This window comes from Rousettus aegyptiacus, unplaced genomic scaffold, assembly GCF_014176215.1.
Source record: "Rousettus aegyptiacus isolate mRouAeg1 unplaced genomic scaffold, mRouAeg1.p scaffold_m13_p_13, whole genome shotgun sequence".
Lineage (NCBI taxonomy): Eukaryota > Metazoa > Chordata > Mammalia > Chiroptera > Pteropodidae > Rousettus > Rousettus aegyptiacus.
In genome coordinates, this window is record NW_023416288.1 from 70,593,882 (window position 1) to 70,614,750 (window position 20,869).

The 20,869-nt window shown below is 35.4% G+C and overlaps 1 long non-coding RNA gene and 1 pseudogene across 1 annotated transcript in view; one reads left to right on the plus strand and one right to left on the minus strand.

Moving 5' to 3' along the window:
- Window positions 1-13,837, plus strand: part of LOC107519979 — a 67,460-nt gene extending 53,623 nt beyond the window's left edge. The window contains exon 3 of the long non-coding RNA XR_001599206.2: window positions 13,549-13,837. This is a non-coding gene — a long non-coding RNA (uncharacterized LOC107519979). The remainder of the gene's footprint in view (window positions 1-13,548) is intronic.
- On the minus strand, window positions 9,022-9,767 carry LOC107519978 (annotated as a pseudogene).
- Window positions 13,838-20,869: the final 7,032 nt, after the last annotated feature.

Below are 20,869 nucleotides of genomic sequence, written 5' to 3' on the forward strand. Positions count from 1 at the left end.
GCTAGTATCAACAACAAATTTCCATTTGTTAGTGATGATGCAGACCTCTTGTTCTCTCTCTCTCTCCAACAAAATAGCAACATAATATATGTCTGAAATAAGGTGATACTCAAAAATCAAATTAAGGGACAGGTAAGCTCTCAATCTAGAGCCTGTCAATTAGATATTAACTTGTAAAATTCCAAAATTATTTTTTACCTGACTGAGAAAGGATAATTTATTTGGAACCTTTTAGTATTTTATTTCTCTGTTATCTTAAAGCTGCTCTTACAATAGGGCTAAACCATTGCCACACTTTCATTAAACTAAAATAGAAAAAAATCAGAGTAAGTGTTTCCTACTTATGATATCGCTTAAATTGTCTTCAGCCATTCCCAGTATCTTTAATGAGTATCTTTAATGGTGTTATTGTTAGCTTGGAATGCCATATAACAACCTTTGAAGTTGTACTAACTTAAGTAGGAAAAAAAAAAAAAACAATAGCTAATTATGATACAAAAAAAAAAAAAAAAAAGGTGGAGTAATAGCAAACACACCCCAGATAGTTTAAAGAAATTTCCTGAAAGCTAGCCAATGGAAATTTGGAACATTGTCTAATTACCTAAGTCCACAATTTCTGTTCAGAGGTAAAATGTAGCGTATTAGATTCTGTTAAAGTGACCTTATACTGAAATATCTGCCTCAAAAAGAATTTGAAGAATGACGGTTGCCAGAGGGGAAAGAGGGTGGAGAGAGATTGATGAAAGTTAAGAGGGTCAAATATATGGTGACAGATGGAGACTAGACTTAGGGTGGTGAACGTGCAATGCAATATACAGATGATGTATTATAGAATTGTACAGTTGAAACTTATATTATTGACCGATGTCACCCCAATAAATTTATTTTTTTAAAAAAGAATAATTTGAAGGGAAAAGAGTCCTCTTATGAGAAATTAGTAAGAAAAGACATACCATGGGAATATTTAGTAAGTCTTCCATAGCAAGAGATGGCTCCTTGATATTTAAAGTCACCTGTACCTGTTTATAAAGGATACCGTGTGAGTGTGTGGGTTTGGGGAAGTGTCTTTTGGTGAACATCTCAACATGCTGCCCTATAATATCAGTGGGCAGCATTATTTTTGATAATGTGTCTTGTTAAATAAGCAAATGATTATTTTAGATATAATAAAAACAAAAAATCTAACAAAATATACCTAAACTTGATGAAATCTAAATTTTAGAAAGAACATAAATGTCTGTGATTATTATTGGATACCAAAATGAAAGTATTTAATGAAACTCTTAGCTTTGGGTGAGACCTTATGGGTACGTGCAGACTATTTCCATACTTAAAGATGAGGTGTGAGAGTGCGTACAGGGCTTGTAAAGGAGATGGTCAAAAGCTAGTTTTGTGTAGGTCTTCATTGATATTGAAGCTATAAAAGGGCAAACATGGAAATTAAAAGAGAGAGTTTAAAGAGTTATCAGAGAACTATGAGTCTCTTATCCTCTGCCCCCTTATTATGCCCAGAAAAATAGGCATCAAAAGAACCGTTCAGAGAGTTTGGCATGCGTCCGTTGCTACTTGGAAGACACTGTGGACTCGGTCTCAGGCTACATAAATGAAAGGGTAGGAGGCTGACTGTGGCTGGCTGGCTGCCCTGATGGTAGAACTAAGAGAAACTGATACGTTGAGGCAGTCTGTTTTTCTAGAATTTGTCAGGGGCAAAGATTGCATGAACTTTTCCCAGAGAAAGGATGAAGGAAAGGAAAGATAGAGTGGGACAGGAGAGTAGCTTTGTTTCTCTCAAAGAAGATTGCATAGAGAGATTATCACTCTCAGAAAAGAGAAGCTGGAGGTGTACTCTTGATGTCTCAGGCTGAAGTAGGGATCACGGGTGATCAGTCAGAGGTGATGCATTTCATTACCCTGCACCACAGGAACTTTGGATAAGTAGTCCCCAGCAACCAGCTTCTCTCCAAAGAACCTTGAAAAGTATCCCAACAGAGAAATAGAGCTTTAAACACCTACCAAGCCCAAAGAACATCATCTCCAGTTGTCCATGAGAGTATATGAGTAAAATTATTCCTGCTCTCTCATCTTCTCCCCAGTCCCCTCCAGCTCCACCTTGGGAGAAGTCAGAAACCATGGATTAGCCAGCTGAGGGAAGAGAGGTGGAAGAATAAGATGGAAATAGAGATGAAGCTGACCCTACTTTGGGTGTGTTCAAGCTAGGGAGAATGGAAAGTGTAGTGCAAGTCCTTGCAAGTAAGTGGAACTGGTCATTTTCGCATTAGAACTGTGATTTGGAAGACTAAAGTGACCAGAGCATACTGTGAGGATGACCAAAAATGTCAACAGTACCGTCTAAAGCAAGGGAAGAACGGGGCCTACAAATTGGGTTTAAATGAATAGCTGTTTCCTGACTTCACACTTGAATCTTTCTTGTTCAGTGTAATGTAATAAGCGGCCTACCTCTCCCCCAAAGCCCTCTAGGTTCTGGTATAAGCCCACTTTGCTTCCATTGTTAATTTTAGTCCGGTCCCAAGAATAAAAAGACCCTTTCACCCCTACATATTTCAGTGGCTTTGGATCCACTTACCTCATTGCTGGCCCCTCCTGTCCTTGTACTTTGAACTTTAATAGTCAGCCTTTTACATCCTTTCTTATCACCAAGCCCCACCTTGTTTTCTAACTCTGAGTTCAGTTTTTCATTTGCACCTAATGTACTTCAGCTGTTCTTCCAGGAGCCTGAACGCCAGTCGCCTGACTGGAATCTCACCACACGTTGGCAATCCTCCCGTCAGCTGGCCTTCCTTGTGGCTTGTTTCCAGACTCCCTCAAGCTGTGTAGAGCTTGCCTGTTGGGACATTCTACTTGCTCACTCACAGACGTCCCCGATTCAGAATTCCTGCCCAGACTTCTCCCTGCCCTGGCTCTGTGTTCCATACCCTTGTGGAAATAGATGACTTTGGCCTGTCTTGAGCCTCTCAGAACTATTTTCTTGCCACCAAGGAGACTCCTAGTTGCTGTCCTATGCCAATGGGCTTATCTCATCTCCTGGCCTAAGAATCTTTAATAACCAGGCCCAGGCCCCTTCAGTTTTCTAGACTTTGGTTAAGGCCATACAGGACACATTACTCAATTTAAGAATTCTTTTTAAGTTAATCTCTGGTCTTGGTGTTTGAAGTAACAAAATACAAACAAACAAACAAATCTGCAAGTGCATTACGTGAAGAAGATCCATCTATACAATGATTAAACTGATCAAAAGAAAGTTTGATATATTTTTAAAAACTCACTTCTGCATTAATTGCTCTTAGACTTTTCTATTCCTTTCCCACCCAAACTTCCTAGGTAACACTTACAGCATGGAGAAGCTTTTGCTGCCATCCCAAGTCAACTTACCAGGAAAGTCAGCCTCTTCCAAGTCCATGGCTACTCCCATGCAACAGTGCCCCTTGTAGGACAGGTATAAAGAGGTGTCTAAGTTTTATTGTGTGCTTTGATTTGTGGAAACCCGGATTCATGATTTATTATCTACACCAGTTCGATCAGCAAAAGGCAACAGATCTGTAGATGTCAAGAATGTGGGTTTGGATTTACACATTTATACAAAGCAGATTCCTTTCCTTTCTTTGTTCCCTCTTTCTGGTCTGTTCAGATTCTCATCCAGTCTCTCCCTTGTGGTAGTTGTACTGTGAAGCCTGTACTGGAACCAACATCCTGCACTCCCAGTTCCTTTGATTGTGATATCATTTTAGTATAAATTGCTAGAAAAATATTAATTCTTTTTTTTAAGAAAGCATAATTTTTATAGCTATAATTTCACTTAATCCTTACAATTATACTCAGATTTAAAGCAGGAGTAGGGAGCAACAGTGCCATTTTATAAGAATATCAGTGACATGAAAAAGTTAAGAAATTCGACCAATGTTAAATTCTTGGTAAAGTAGGGTAAGCCCCCACTTTCCTGACTCCCAGCCCAGCATTTTTTCCCATTATACTAGCCCTTTACCTTATTAGTTGTATTTTTTAATCGAAGTTTAATTAACATAACATTATGTTAGTCTCAAGTATACATGATTCAATATTTGTGTATATTGGAAAATGATCACCACAGTAAGCCTAATTAACATCCACTACTGTACATAGTTACAAAAAAAAAAAAACTACTTTTCTTGTGATGAGAACTTTTAAGATCTAGAAAAACATTCTAAAAAATAGGTTTGGTTGCAAGTAATGGGGGAACAAAACAATAGTGTTTTACACGAGATAGAATTTTATTTATCTTATACGAGTTGTCCAGAACGAGTATGGTGGTGACTCCATGGTCGTAGAGGAGCCAGGCTCCTTCTGGATAATTGCCTTGCCATCCTCAATACGTGGTTTCTTCATCTTTTCCAGGTGGCTGCTCAAGTTCTAGACATGAGGTCCACAAGAAGGAATGATAAAGACAGAACACAGGTTTCTTTTTAAAGACATTTTCCAGAAGTCATAAAAACAGTTTTACTAAACTCCATGGCCAGATTTAAAAACATGACACCAGCTAACTGTAAGGGAGGCTGGGAAATATATTTATTCCGGGTGAACACATTCCTTAATAAATTTGTGAGTTCTATTACTAAGGAAGAAAGGGAGAAAGAATATTGAGGTGAATATCCAAAATCAGTAGTGTCTACCACAACTTTGCATTTTACATTTCAGCAGAGGTCTATTTTCCTTAGATTTATGTTTTATTCATATCTCCTTGTTTATGAAATACTTTGATTTTTAAGTCTCTTTTTATATATTTATTTATACCTATGTAATTGAATATCATAAATGTCAGTAATGATGGAATTGTTTTTAAAATTTTATTTTCATCATAATCAATCTGTAATATGACATCTTACCTGAGTTTTAAGTAGAAATATAATGAATACCTATTTTCTTTGATTTGATTTGTTTATAATACAAAGCCTTGTATTAAATATCATATACATTGATTAATAAAATAAAGTATATTATGCCACCACTTAGATCAATCCCTCATTATTATTCATTTGGACTCTGAATCGCCTGTCTCAAATACTTTCCCTTAAATGTATTGAAAATATCATTGCTGAAATTATTTTTTAAAGTGAGCCTTAATGAGTTCCCCTTTTCCTATAGAATAAATTCAAATTTCTTAGCCTGGCATTTACTACTTCCCACAATATTATGCAAACCTTAATCTTTAGGTTCGTCTTCCATTATACGCTTTGTAATATCCTTAGTGGAAATATTCTCTACGTCTCATAAATGCCTAATAGTTTTACTCCTCTCTAACTTTGCTTATGAAGTTTTGTCTGCTTGGATCAAGTACCTCCCTACACCTCCCCTCACACACACCCCGCCCCACCACTTACACACTTTTTTCTTCTCCATACTTTATTATTCTTTAAGGATTTAGGAAATGCTACCTCTCCATGAAGCCCTGGCCCAGCACCAATATTTTTCTTAAACTGATTACTATGGGTTGTGTTATAAGGAGTTTGTACAGCTCATATTCTCCTATCTTATCATGTATTTGTTAAATAAGTTTTATTTAATTTTAATTCACCCTGCAGCACTTAGTAGATATAGTACATAAAGTAAATATTTATTGAGTGAATGAATAGCATAATGTTTTGCCTATAAGTTGGGGCCCTTTGGAAGCAAACTTTTATCATTAGAAATGAAGAAACATGGGCTCTAATTTTTTACTTCCAGTTTGAATCTAGTACCAGACGATAGGAAGTAAATGACATTGCTACTTGATACTACATGAATAATTCACAAACTAATTCAGAATCAGTTTAACATCTGTTTCAAAAATAACAACAGCAAAAAAAAAAAAAAAAACGTTACAAACCCCATATATTTTATCATCACAGTGTATCTTTATTAGTCAGACCATTCTTTCAGTGTGATAGTTTAAATTGACAGATATATTTCACAGCAGTCATAAAAGAAAAAAGATGGGTATTTTAAGTTAGGACAAACCTGATTAACATCAATTTGAACAGCATTCACACCAAATAATTGAATTCATAACTTGTGAATACTTTAAATGTCATAAAATACAAGTTAGAACAAATTAAATTTGCTTCTCCTTTTGATACGGTTATCATATGGAAAATCAGGGAAACATTATGTATCAAACATATCTTGATTTCTTTTGTTAGTTGTTTAAAAGTGTTATTTATGTTCTATAAAAATGATATTGTAACAGCAATAAAAAATAGAAGAGAAACAACTATTACCATCTAACAATCATTCTATATTTCCAAATTCCCTCTAGTCATTTTTCTTTCATTTACTTAGTCAGTAAACATTTGGTGAACACCTCTATACTCTATATTTCATATATAATATTTGAACTTTAATAGTTTTTCTGGCTTTACAGATATCCACGTAGATAAGGTAATAAATTATGAATTTAATGATAGTATAGCCAAATTAATTTCTAATTTGTTAAATCACACCTAAAAGTTGTGGTTACCTGATTTTGTATCAGCCTGAAGGGATGCTAAAATTTCTATTTTGGGGCCCAATCCCAAATTATCAGTCTTCAATGTTGAAAGAAGTGATGCTCATCAAATGTGCAGATGTGCAGATGAAACAAAATTGTAGATGATAAGAAATATCACAGATGATAAAAACTAGAATTTAATTCTACTCCCATTATCATAGTATAAGCCCCAGGAGTTGTGTCTACATTATTGATAATAATATTGATGACAATTAATGCTTTTAAAAGAGAACTGATTATGTATCAACTATTGTGCTAAATATTTTGCCAATTTTATTTAGCCTTCACCAAAATTTTAGGATAAGGCAACAGTGTCATAGATAAGGAAATAAAGATTCCAATTGGTTAGATAACAACCTAGTGAGGAGCAGTCGGAATTCCAAGTGCAATCTGACCATAGAACCTGTCCTGTTTTTTCTTCAACCTCTTTGTATCTGAGTATACCTAGGAAGTTCTCTTTGATTTCCCAGTGATTGCCCACTCCTTAACTCGTTCTGAAAGGTTTCTGCTATGTGTGCACCATGTTTACATATCTGAGCCTCCTCAACCTTTAAAATGAAAAACAAAAAGATTAGATTCACCACAGAACTCTCTATGCAGACACATGGAACATTTTAGCCATGTTTCTCTCTCAGGATATACTTTCGTAATTTATTTCTACTCACTCCTACTCTCCTTAATCCATCACGAATGACAATGAAGTTAGTCTAGTTTCTTTAAAGTTTTTGACTATTTACTTTTCTAAAAGACTTAACTTTTTGAGATCATTTTTAGATTCACAGCAAAATCGAACAGAAGGTACAGAGATTTCCCATATGTCCCCAGGTCCCACAAATGCATAGCTTCCCTCATTTATCAAGATCCCCCAGCAGAGTGGTACATTTATTAGAGTTGATAAATCTATGTTGATGCATCATAATCACCCAAAGTTTCAGTTTATAACACAGTTAATTCTTGATGTAGTATATTGTATGGGTTTTGACAAACATATAATAATATGTATCCATTCATCATTATGGTAAAATACAGAGTATTTATACTATCCTAAAAATCTTCTATGTTCTACCTATTCAACCCTCACCTCCCAGCCAGTCCCTGGCAACCACTGGGTCTTTTCATTGTCTCCATAGTTTTGTCTTTTCCAGAATTTCATATAGTTGGAATTATACCATATGTAGCCTTTTCAGATTGGCTTCTTTCACTTAGTAACATGAATTTGGAGTTCCTTCATATTTTTTCAGCTTGATAGCTCATTTCTTGTTTTTTGGGGGCGGGGGCAGGTTCTGATTAATAGTCATTGTCTGGATGTACTACAGTTTATTCATTTATTCATCTACTGTAGGACATCTTGTTTGCCTCCAACTTTTAAAAATTATAACAAAAGCTGCTATAAACATTGTGAGCAGGTTTTTGTGTGGACATGAGTTTTTAATTTACATAAGTAAATACCGAGGTTTTTTATATTTAATGATCTCTGGATTGTATGATAAGAGTTTGCTTAGTTTTATAAGAAAGCACCCGATTATTTTTCAAAGTGACTGTACCGTTTGCATTCCCACCAGCGGTGAATAAAAATTCCCGTTGCTTCACATTCCCACCAGCGTTTGATGTTATCTGTGTTCCATTTTTTGGCCATTCTAATAAGTGTTTAGTGGGACTATTTTCTTTTACAAAGACTTGTGACCTTATTGCCTATGCCCAATACATACTCCCTTGGCTCTTATAAATTCTAAATGGCATGGTACCAAAGTTCACATTCGTTTCTCTTCATTAACCCTCTGCAGTCTTAATAATCAAGTTTAGATTAGCAATTGCCTTTATCGTTGTCTCTAAAATCTGGGGAAAAAATGATCTTGTCTGGAAGACAAGGCAAATATTTACTAGATTCACTGATTTTTAGCAGAATGTAGCTTTAAAAGATGGATGGGCAGTTCTGATTTTCCATTATGTGTATCTTATGTGTCTAGGATAGCTTTGCGATTTGCCTTTGGACAAATCGAAGAACAGAGCCTGCTACACCTTCCATAGCTCTAGCTCTAGTCCAGAGCTCTAGCGCCTTAGTATCGCATTTATTTTTATTCTCATCAGGATGTGGTCCTTATACCTCTTTTCTTCGAGAACATCCAAAGTTTGTTTCAGCACCAAGATTCTATAATTTCTGTCTTCTACAATTAAGAGTCTATAGGTAGGGAAGATGTCCTGAATAGATAGCTTTGATGTTTATTTATGATTTTTTTCTTAAACAATAGTAGTTATTTACTTCAATAACAACAGACTTGAATCTTTATCACAATTGTACACAGAATAAAGCTTGATAAAATAGTGAGAAGGTAAAGGGATGTATGTACAAAGCACAAAATACAGCTTAATATTTTATATGCTTAGATGACTTCAACTTAGTATGTGTTAAACTCTTTCTTTCCCCTAAGACAAAACTTTAAAACTTCTAAAATCCTTTAATCACTACACATTTTTCTAATACCAAGGAAGAAAAAGAGAAATTATTAATTTTTAAAATTACCTAGCAAGTCCATTGTATCATGTTCATTATTAATATCTTCTGTTACAGATGGAGTAGGGCTGTGAGTCCTGAGGGCTGCTGCCAGAAGTTTCATATGTTAGGGTTGTTTTAATCCTTGGTCTTGGGTTCTATCCTTAAGCTTCCAGTAGGGCTAAAGCTGCTATCTTCATCTTCCTGGTGTTAATTTTTACTTCTTGGAATTGGGGGCTGTATCATTTCAGCAGCTAGTAGATCAGCATCATTCTCTTCTTGACCAGTCCCTTCTCCCATCACATGGGGCCTCAGAAGAGAATTAAACACCGCTGTTTCCTTATCAAGTTCATCTGAAATTGCAATATTTTGAGAGATTCTCAAAGATTTTCTTCAGCTTCTTGCTCTCTTGAATGATGTGGTTTGATTCACCAAAATCCTGTCTTTCTGGTTTAGTCTGCCAGTTCCACTTAGGATGACCTTGGCAATGTTTTGGATTCTGATGATGGTGGAGAAATATTAGACACAGCCAGGTCACTTTTTGACTTTTTGGTGTCTTTGCATTTAATCGCTGAGGCTTATCATAGCTTCTGAAATCTCTTCTGGTTCTTTTATGTTCTGATATTTCGCTTTTTGCCCAAAGAGTTGCAGATCCGGGTAGGGTTTTTGAAGTTGTCCACAGTTTCCTTGTTTAGACTGGAAATGGTCAATGAGAAATGGAATTGGCTTCTCAGGTGTGTTTGTTATTAGTTTGGTCATTAATTCCAGTGCAGCTCTTTGTGGAGTTCTCGAGGTCAGGAAACACATCCTAGACACCTTTGTTTCCCAAAATCAAAGAACAATTTTTGGCACAGGCATATTTGCATGAATGGAGCTTGCAGGACTGCAAGTTGCTGTGAGTGAGTGAGTGAGTGAGTGAGTGAGCGAGAGAGTGAGTGAGTGAAGGTAAAGGCCTAGGACCAATAGCAATCATTTTTAATTATATAATTATGATGGGGCAGAAGAGTTGTACCTGCAGTAATAGCTTGTAAAATATTTTAAACAAAGTGCTACTATCTATTATTAGCATCTGTACATATAAATATATAATTGAATTTTTCTAAATGAATTCTTTAGAAAATCGCAAAGCAATCTCTCTCATATTGAGAAAGCGCTGGATTCATAATACTTAGAGAGGAATTCAGGATTTGATCACAAGCTTTCTACAGAACTAGAAAGACCTAGTTCTATATCCTTTCTCTCATTCCTGGAGTAGAAAGTGTAAGTTAGTGTTACTATTGATCAGATCCTTTTCTATGTAGTTAGCCTTTATTCAATCAATAAAGAGAGAAACAAAAATCCTTGGAAAATTCGGAATTATTTTTGATATTTAAAAAATAATGGCTTGGTATCAGCTGATTCCCTAGACATACACAGTAGAACTTGTTTCCAAAGCAACAGCAACCACAACCAAGTTCAGCTATGTGAATTATTTATTTCTCAGAAATTTTTCAGTATGGGTAATAAAAACAAATACACAGTAGCCAGCCTATATTTACAGCAGCTGCCATTTGAAAGAAAAATCATGGCACATGTAGAAAAAATAAATATTTTGAACCACCACATTTGTTCATTATTCTTCCCATTTACTTCATCTTAATAGTATGGGGAAAAAATCTGCAAGAGAAGATATGAATGTTGAGCTTTTTATGTCATATACAAGTTAAGCAAGTATGTCGTCCTCAACAGAGATACAGTTAATAAATAATATCTAAGTTTATTCTCCTAGTAAGATTCTCTAGCTATTTGAGTAGAGAGATATAAGGTCATTCTCCATGAAATAAGGTCATTTTCTCTTTCTTTCTGCTGGCAAGTAGACAGTGATTCAGTAGGTACTAGAAGAGAGTGAGGTGATTCCATCAGCTGAGTTAAAAAGACCCAAGTTTCATGTGCATTAAAGCAACTCGTGATATTCATCTACCATAGATGAGATTTTTTCTTAATTGCCCTTCCATAAGGCCCTTAGAATGATCTCTGGGTATGTCTTTTATTTTCTTCAAGCCTGCATTTATCTTCCTTTAAACCTGTTTTCTCTGTATGCAAAGCCTAATGTTAGCATTGAGTATTTAGCATTTCCTGTATTAGCATCCCTTAGGCATAGCCTCAAAATTATAGTCTTACAATTTACCCTCTCCTGTCTCTCAAACTCTAACACAAAATATATAATAGTATGCAGGGTATCTAGTTCAGTTTTTGACATGGACATGGAGCATGATGTCACACTTTCCCAGGTTGCTAGGGCTCTCCCTCAGCTCTGTCATTGAGTCAGTGCTACCATTAATAATAGATGTTAAAGGCTGATTCAGTGGCTTCGGCCTTGGATGTTCTCTTTTGGATGGAAAAAAAAAGCAAAAAATGATGGAAACACATCATAGCTGTTTAGTAACATCTCATATACCTCTGTCTTTAAGAATGTAGTTGAATTTTAAAAAATCAAAATTTTATCTCTTCTAGACCCATGTATTGGAAACAGGCAAATTATTAAAAATAATTTCAATATTTTGTAATTAAATTTTATTAAAGATGTAATATACTTGTTTCATGTGAAATAGGACATTGACATTTATTTAAGAAGGTTTAAATTACCTTCTCTTCCCCTTATGTGACATTCAGTTTATAAACAATTTTCTAAAATGTATTTATTGATATTTAACAATTACTTAATCAATTTGTTACCATTTGAGTATCAGTCTCCCCTATAAATGATGATGAACAGTCACTCTTAATATGGAGTCTACTGATAGCCATATTCCACCAAAATTCTATGACTTTGATATTTAATTAAAAGGTAATAAATAGGCTGCTATCTCACTATTGGACTAGCATTCCGAAAATTAAGAACTTCCTGAGTCTTTTCAGCTTACAGGTTCTATTTTTCTCTAAATTCCAGAAGCTGAGTACCACAGCCTAAAATAAGTGGTGTGTTATACATGTTTTCCTCTACTCCTAGACTTAGATAGAATTCCAGTATTGATCATGAGAGAAACCAAAAAGATCTGATTTCAAATATTTTTGCTAAGGCTACATCAACATAGAGATTTGCTTGTCTTCATATCATAAATGCCTTCCTGTACCTCTTTTATTCCAATACATTTTGCAAGCATTGTTTTATGATCACCGAGGAGAGGTAAAAGAATGAGTAAATAACTGTTGGTCACAATTATTTATCTATTCAACTACCTTTAGCCTGCAAAAAAAAAAAAAATGTGAAACAAGTTTATTTAAATTTAATCATCTGAATTAGCTCTGCACTCAGTTAAGTTTAGGGGACAAGGTAAGTGCTTAGTGGTGAAAAGAATGTCAAGAAGAGGGAAGGGCTCTTGGAAAGAGAAATGGAGCCAAAGCTAGGGAATGTTGGAAGGGGATGCCAAAGTCATACTTCCCCTGCTGAAAATTTTTGGATTGGAGAGAGAGTAGGAAGTCATATAATGTTATATATTAATCATAGTTGTTGAATAATTCATGGAAATATGAAGTACCCAAAAGAATGAAACCTCTATTTATTCACTTGAATTCTAAACTTTCTCATTTTTTTGTCCACTCAAATTTCACACATTGTGTGACTTTGTAGTTAATTTATTTGTTAATTCATTCATACATTCGAAGAATCTTTCTGTGATTCAGGAATTTCGCTAGACGTGATCAATGGGGATTCCTAGTTACCTCAAGATTTGCAATACAATAAAAATGCTGTGTTAAAGATCAACAAACATGTGGGGGATGGAAAGGAAACAAGGAAAATTTAACTTAAGAAGAAACATTTAATTTGATGAAGAAGAAAGGGGAGGGGGAGAGTATTCCAGTTCAAGAAAACTATGTGCTAAAATTCAGCGATATGCATGAAGGTGATGTGGTTTGGAGAACCTCGTATATATGGTAGCTTGGCAGGTCTGGGGGCACAAAGAGAGAGAGAGAGGAGAAGAAAATGAAACTGGAAAAGTAGGCTTGAGAAGAAGGACTCTGCGAGCAAGGACTGGCATTTTGGATTTTTCACTTGGACCCTAAAAAGACCCTGAGTTTTCTAATGCTGAAGATTAACATGATAACATCTGTATCTATAAATGAAAAGTAGACTGGAAAGAGAAAATAGATAACAAGAGACCAAGAGTCGAGTTAATTATTTTTGCTTATTATTTGATGCAATGGACAGACTCAGTGAATGTTTGAAGAAAGAATAAATATCCACTGAGAAATTAAAAATATAGATGTGGGACTCAAAAGAAATGGACATATATAGGGGTGGCTAGCAATATCAGTTAGATGAGGTCCTTAGGAAGAATAAGAAAACATAGGACGGGGTTCTAGAAAACACCAATATTTAGGGGTAAGCAAAAGAAAAGACACCAGCAAAGAGTCTTGTGAAATGGCCATGACAGCAGAAGGAACCAGCCTGTGTTGAAGAGGGTAGGAATAAAAGGTGAGCGTGGTCGTGGAGGGAAGAGAAAGATAGGATTGTAGCTGAAGTAGAAGATAGGGTTAAACATTTTTTTTTTTTTTTTAGCACAGGAAGAGCTAAACTTGTTTATAAACTGCATCAATGAAGAACTGAAGAAGAGAAACAGAGATGGAGAGAATAATTGATAGATCCAGTCCCAGAGAAGTCCTCAAGCAATGGAGTACCACTAAATTGGTTGAAAGATGTTTCTATAAAAAGAACCTCAGAGCTTTAAAAGTATCTAAAATGAAAGAGGGGTAGAGAATCTACTGGTCACTTATTCATATATCTGTCATTAAAAAGATCTAAATTGAATCCCTGAATCTTGGTGACAGGGATTAGAACACTCAGTGTGAAAGCCTATATTTTCTTATTAATTTTTTCTAGAATCATAAGAGTTTAAGTATAAAAAGAATTTAAAGGTTCTCTTAAAGTTCCTATCGGGTCATCAAGGTGCAGAAAACAGAGGACAATCATTCATGACTTTGGGGCATCTATTTCTGGATCCTGTTTCTAGCGGTTTCAGTGGTTAAACAGGGGTGATCCTTTGTGCTTTCTGCTGCTGCTCCCATTGCTGCAGGGAGGACCAGATGGCAGGTGGGAGGGGTGGAGACTGAGAGCCGTCAGGATTCTGAGCATAATCCTCTGCACTGAGGATTTATTTTCACTGCTTATAAATGGTGGTCTGTCTGCTGACGAACTGGTGCAAGAGTCCTTGGGGCCCCACAGCAGATAAGAAGAAGCACTTTTTAAAAAGTTCAATTGGAATGAAATACTATGGAGTTATAAATATATAATATAGAAGTTTCAGATGCAAGTACAAAATGATGGCATTGTAGCACCTCTTCTTGCGCACAGGAAGCTATATTAAATATTAGAAATTTCACAAATGCTCAATATTTTAAAAATCTAAATAATTAGACAGTAATAAAAAATTTCAGTGTTTATTTAAAAATGGATTTACATTGAAAACATGTACTTTTTCTAAACTAGCTTTCAACTCTGAGAAATCATTGGTGTTTGAAACAGTTTATGAGCTGCTTTTCAATCTGAAAAGAAAATATATTTATTTTTCTCGATTATAAAAAATGCATACCACAATTAAAACATTAAAATGTTGTGGCGCGTTTAAATCTGTGACCCACAGAGACAGCTGAGATTAATTCTGAGCCTTTATTAGCCGGCCGGCTGACTCTCCCCACTAGAGTATCAGCCCTGAACTTCCAGAAGAGGCAGTTTATAAAGCCCAAAACTACATTAAACAAGCAAGCAGGTTTACAGAAGCAGGAGTTATCCATTAGCATTTCTTTGCACAGGATAACTACACCCTTAACATTAGCATATCTTTGCACAGAATATCTCCTAGAACTACACCCTGGTTAAACATTAAACAAGCAAGCAGAAGTTGGCCATTTGAAAAATTTCCCCCCTGAACAAAATACATAAAGAAAAAAGTTTTAAAAAATTATATAAAAATCTACTGCCTAGAGATAAATCTTGCTCTTATTTAGGTGAATATCTTCTCTGATATATATCTATAAAAGCACATACACACACTTATTATAATTTTACTAAATGATTTTTTAACTTTTAATGGTCATAAAACATTTTGAAATTTAAATTTCCAGGGGACTGACACCATGGCTTCTAAACGTCCTTTGTGTTACGGTCTACACTGAAACATAGATAAACAGATTCATTTGGCAGGTAAGGATATTTTATGGTGATTCATGTTAGTAGCCATTGCTTCTTGGTAGAAAGAGACCAGTTAGCAGTTCTTTTGTGTTTCTAAGTGATTTTCCCCCCACTCTTTTTATAATGTAAATCTTTATACCTTCCCTTTCCTACTAGCCATGATTTTCCTCAGTTAAAAGAGGGGAAGGCATAGCACTCAACAATGATAGTTTTGTTTTTTTCCATGCAGGGACATAAAAATTATGAAGAAAATAATTTTATTCAATTAGGCTGAGAAGTCTTAGTTATAACTTGAAGAGATACTGTGAGGAGACTTATACAGAATGAAGCAGGAGCATCTGATAATTTACATTTTAAAAGGGAACAGGAAAATAGTGAAAAGTGAGAGAAGGGAGAAATAAAAGGAAGGAGTCAGAGAGAGAAAAGCAAGCCGAGGTGGGTGTAGGTGAGCCAGCATCTCCCACTCCTGGGGCCCCTCGTTCTCTGCCCACAGGGGCCCATCCCCTTGCTCTAGAACTCACCCTTGAAGACAATCGGTTCCTCACACAGGACCACATAGATTCGTTCTATTTATTCTTGCATTTATGTTGTTTTGATGTGTTGGCTGCTTTAGGATTCCCGTCCTTCCATCGGCATTCTGTTTATCAGGGAAAGTAAGATGTAACACCTTAATGGCAAGTATCTAGATAAAGATACCTAAAGAGACCAAATATCCTGAATGGCCAGGATAGTGTCATGTGTTTATCTCAAATTTCCTTTCATATCAAGTCTCCTAACTTCCACCTTGAGCCAAATGAGCACAAGGCAGTAACTCTTACCCCTCCCAGAAAGGAAGGTGGCCAGGAAGAAAAAGATAAGTGCAAAATTAAATCTTGATTACAAACCTAGAATATAACTTTTATCACTGGTTTTAGCATTTAGTATCACATGTTCTGTAAATACTTACCTGTTAGGTAGCTAGCCAGACATGAGCAACAGGGGAACAAAGGAATAGAGGCCCAGCCTAGAGACCCCCAACAAAGAACACCCTATTGGTAATTAGAGATGCCCCCTGCATCCTCAGAGACAAAGAGAAGGATGGCCATAATCTGTAGCTGGTTTAATCCAGCCACAGATGCCTGCATAGAATGTACTACCCAAACCTGCCTACAACCTCAGCCTCATTACACTATCATTATAATATCATGTTTATGCCTGGAAGTTCATTAATCTAATTATAACAGACTGAATTCTGGGTAAGTATATGCGCACTAGGCAAAGTTATACAACAGCCAAGTGTCAATCGAAATGACTTCGCTGGCCCATCACCAAGAACACCTTTGTAACCACCCATCATGTCCCTAATTTAACGCAGATCTCTCCCTCCCGTCCCCCAAGCTCTTTATCTTTCCTTGCTATAACCTGCGCCCTCCCTCCCCCCACACTAGGGTACATATCTTCATTTCCACGTGGTCAGCCAGCTTCAAGATTGACCTGTCTACTACCTCAAAACGTGTCTTTAATAAATAAATACTTTTCATAACCGTCACTGAGTGGAAATTCATTTCTTCATCAGTGGTAAGGACTGAGACCTGTGTTTTACCAGAACTCCAATTGCAGCAACAGTAACATTACCCATCTGTATTATTTACTGTTTTTTAAAAGAGACTCTTGAAAGGTTTTTGTGAATAGCCAGCCTTTTTTAATATTATAGTTTCAATTAAACAGCACCTTGAAAGTGGCTTTTCTATGTAGATTATGGTCAAACAAAATACTTTCTTTTCATATGCTGATATATAGGAAATCTGAAGTTTTTGCTTTTCTATAGAAGCTAAAATAAAAATGTAACTCCTTGGACTTTGCAGAATAGCTAAATTATGCTCTAAGATTTAGCTTTACTGCAGGTTTTATATATTCTGAGGGTATCTCAGAATGCAATCGTACACTCTGGGCTTGATTACTTCTTAATTTAAGGGATGATTAAACCTACTTTAGTCCACAATCATTGCTTTTGTTCTCCTTTTCTATAACATGCTTACACACGATAATTTTTTGACATAAAATGTTTTAAGGTAATATTTTGCTTTAGAAAGTGCCTGAAAGTAAATAGGACAATATTAGCTATTATTAATTCTAGTTATAGGGAAAGAAGTGTTTGCTATGCTATTCTTTATGCTTTTCTAAAAATGTAAGTATTTTAATAGAACTTTACATCGAAATACTTTTTAAATTTTGACCTAATTTCAGATTTACAAAAAAAAAAAAGAAAAAAAAATCAAGATTAGAAAGAATTCTTAGAAGGAAATCCTAAACTTGAATGCATTTGGCTGTCAAGCCTCCTCGGTCTCCTTTAATATAAAGGCATTCTTCAGTTTTCCCTTGCCTGTAATGACTTTGGCATTATTGATGAGTGCAGATCAGCTATTTTTGTAGAATGTCCTTAATTCGGGTTCTGAAATTTTATTTTAAGATTTTAGAGATAATTTTCTTTATGTTTCTCAAACTAATTTTATACTGCATCTAATATTGCACGCATTTTCTTCCACCAGACCAAATTCTTTTCTACATCCTATTTCCATAAAAGGTATCATCATTTATGAGTTTTTCAATCCAGAAACCTAGGAGTCGCCCTCCTCCTTCTTATCCAGCCCCCTTGATCAAGATGATACCTTATAAACGCATTTTTTTTTTTTTTTTTTTTTTTTTTTTTTTGCAGCCCTTTGCTCTTCTCCATCCCCACCACCATCCATTGCTGAGGTCAGGCTCCCTTCTGATAGCCTCCTGCCGGTCTCCAGTCTGTCTACATCTCCTTTTCTACATCTCCTCTCCCCGCACTCAGTCTTTAACCACTAAAGCTCCTCCAAAAATTTTTACGGTTAAAATATAAATCTTTGGTGTTTCTCTACTACTAAAGATTCTTCAAGGATTATTCAGTGTTTACAAAATAAATCACAAAAACCTTTCTAGCGTCTCTCCAGCCCACTTTGCTGCTTCAACTCCCAGCCATTCGTTCATACTTCCTGTGCTTCAGTCATATTGAACTACTTGGGAGTTTCTAAGCAACCCTGTCGGTTTTTGCTCCTGAGCCCTTACGTATGCCATTCCCTTAGTCCTAAATATGCTCCTCCTTCACCTCTCACATGTTCTTTTTTACTCAACTATTTTTCTATTCAAAATAGCTCAAGTAGTACCTTCTCTGACAAAAATTCCATACCCACAGCCCCCACCTATGGCAGTGAGTTCTTTTATCAATTGTCTCCAGAAGGAAGAAAAAAAAAAAAATGAAAGCTTTTCCACAATTATGACCACCAGAGAACACTCAAACACTTTCTGGTGGACTAAACCATTCCTGGACAAAACTAACAATTTAGAAAACAGAATTCAATGTGCCATCCTAAAGAGCATAAAGGGTTCATTTATTTTAGCCTTGCTGTTTTGTCCTGCAGTAGTTAGCTTCATCTCTAAGATATTTATCTATATCACTGGCGATGTGAAGTTTCTTATGATTTTAGTATTGCACTTATAGCTCTCAAATTGAGACTTTTCCTCCTGGGGATAGACTCCTGTCTTTTAAAAATCACATTGATACTAATCATATATATAAATGGCAAAAATTGGCATTGTAAGAATAGTAGCAATGTTACCACCATAAAGGTTAATTACCTAGAAATTACAATGGCTGGCACAAATGGCTTATGGGCCTCTGGTTAGGCTCTCTCTGCCCTCAGTTATTTTGCACCTAGCAGACTGCCTGGAACTCAATAAATATTTGTGAAATAAATAGTGGTTTTGTCAAGCCTAAGATCTAATAGGGCCTAATAAGAAATAGGGAAACTATTTTTCAAGTTATCTGCTCCAAGGAAAGACTCAGTTAGCATTTAGTACCGTAGGTATTAAAACTAATTTTGACACACTTTCCCCCAAGTTCCCAAGACTATGGTCACAGCTTTGCTGAACTATTATACAGTGTATATTTTCTATGAATTTAGAAAGAGCCTGTGTTTAATTTTGAAGTTCTAATCTTGTAAATCAGTGATTTTCAAATATGCCGTCACATAAGAATTATCTGAGATGTTTTAAAACAATACTGATGTCTGGGACCCAGTCCTAGAGGCTCAGATTTAATATTTACAACACTGGTATTGTTGGAAATTGCACATTTTAATATAAAGTGCCAGTTACTGTTGCAAAGGTTCTATTTTCTTTCTGTCTAGTTCCTTATTTTTTTTTTTTAATTTCACTTTGGTATAAATTTGATTTATTTTTCCAGATTACATAGGGTTACGATGCTAAATAACTTGCATAATCTTCTTTATGTGAATATAAGTATTATTACTATGTTTAGCATATGGTTTCTTCAGAGAATAGCAACATGGAAATACTAGAGGGATCTGACATTTAATCATCTCAATTCCCACATAGAATTCCTGGGAAAAATTGATGACACTAAAGTTATCAATGCATAAAGACATGTCCTAAACTGCTACATCATTGTGAGTGATATGAAAACTCCCAATGGCATTTTCTGTGTTTTCCAGGAAAGATAAAACAGCTAGGAATTCTAGTAGCTCAGAATCTGAATACAGTTTAAAGTGGATGCACAGTCTTTAACTTATGAATAATTGTTGAGTCATCTAGTTCTTAAGTGGCCACAAGTCCAATCTTTCATGAAATAAAGATAGCTTTCAGCAATACAACAATAAATTAAAATAACCTTTATTTTAAACCATCACGTTGCCTAGCAATTGCGACCAAAGATTATTAAGTAACTGGCTATTTCACTAACATACAGTTTAGATGTCAGTTCAAAACTTGAAATTGTAAAACATTCTTTTTATGAAATGTTAGTTTTCCACATTGTGGTTGCTATTTTGTTTCTAAAATCATAGTCTAAATTCAGAATATATTTTGGTTGGGCACGTGGAAAGATTAAAGAAAGACTAAACAAATTACATTATAGTCAGTTCGATTTTAAAAGCTTTGACACCAGATTAATATATTAAAAAGTAAAATTAGGGTTATGCCAATGTTTTTCTGTGTTTAAGTGACTCAAACCCTGTACATTGCAAGAAGAGTGGATGAGAGTGCTCAGAATAATTTATAATAGACTAAATTTAAGTCCCTCATTCAAAGACATTAATACTACAATTATTTTTGGATATCAACTAACTCTTGCAGAATATTATTAACATTTAAGTATAGATTAGTCAGAAACATGTGCACTCTGTTTTCCTCAAAATAAAATTATTAAAAGACTGGCAAAAGTACAGAGAACAAAAGAGTGGCCAGTCTCCAAGTGCCACTAAATGCTGTGCACACATAAATGCTGGCCTTGATTCTGCCTTTCCTATGGACCCAAGCTTCCTAGTGTCATGCTCTTGTGGAAGGACTGTTTCTAAATATTCATCTCCAGCAAAAAAAGGAAAATACTAGTATGCCTGACCAGTGGTTTGCAATACATGTACAATTTACAAAAATACTGGGGAAGGCATTGGAACATAATGATCATGAACATAATAAAAAGAGCTGTTTCAGAGGTTATGTGACCGATTTGGCATTATTCATACAGTGGGAACTTCCTTGCTTGTCACCCAATTATCTTTTTCATTTGACTCTGTCTTTATGTTTGAGATATGTCAGAGATAATTTGCTACTAGAACTTCAATTTTTAACTTTTATCAGCACTCTTTATGAAAAGACTTGCCCTCCTTGA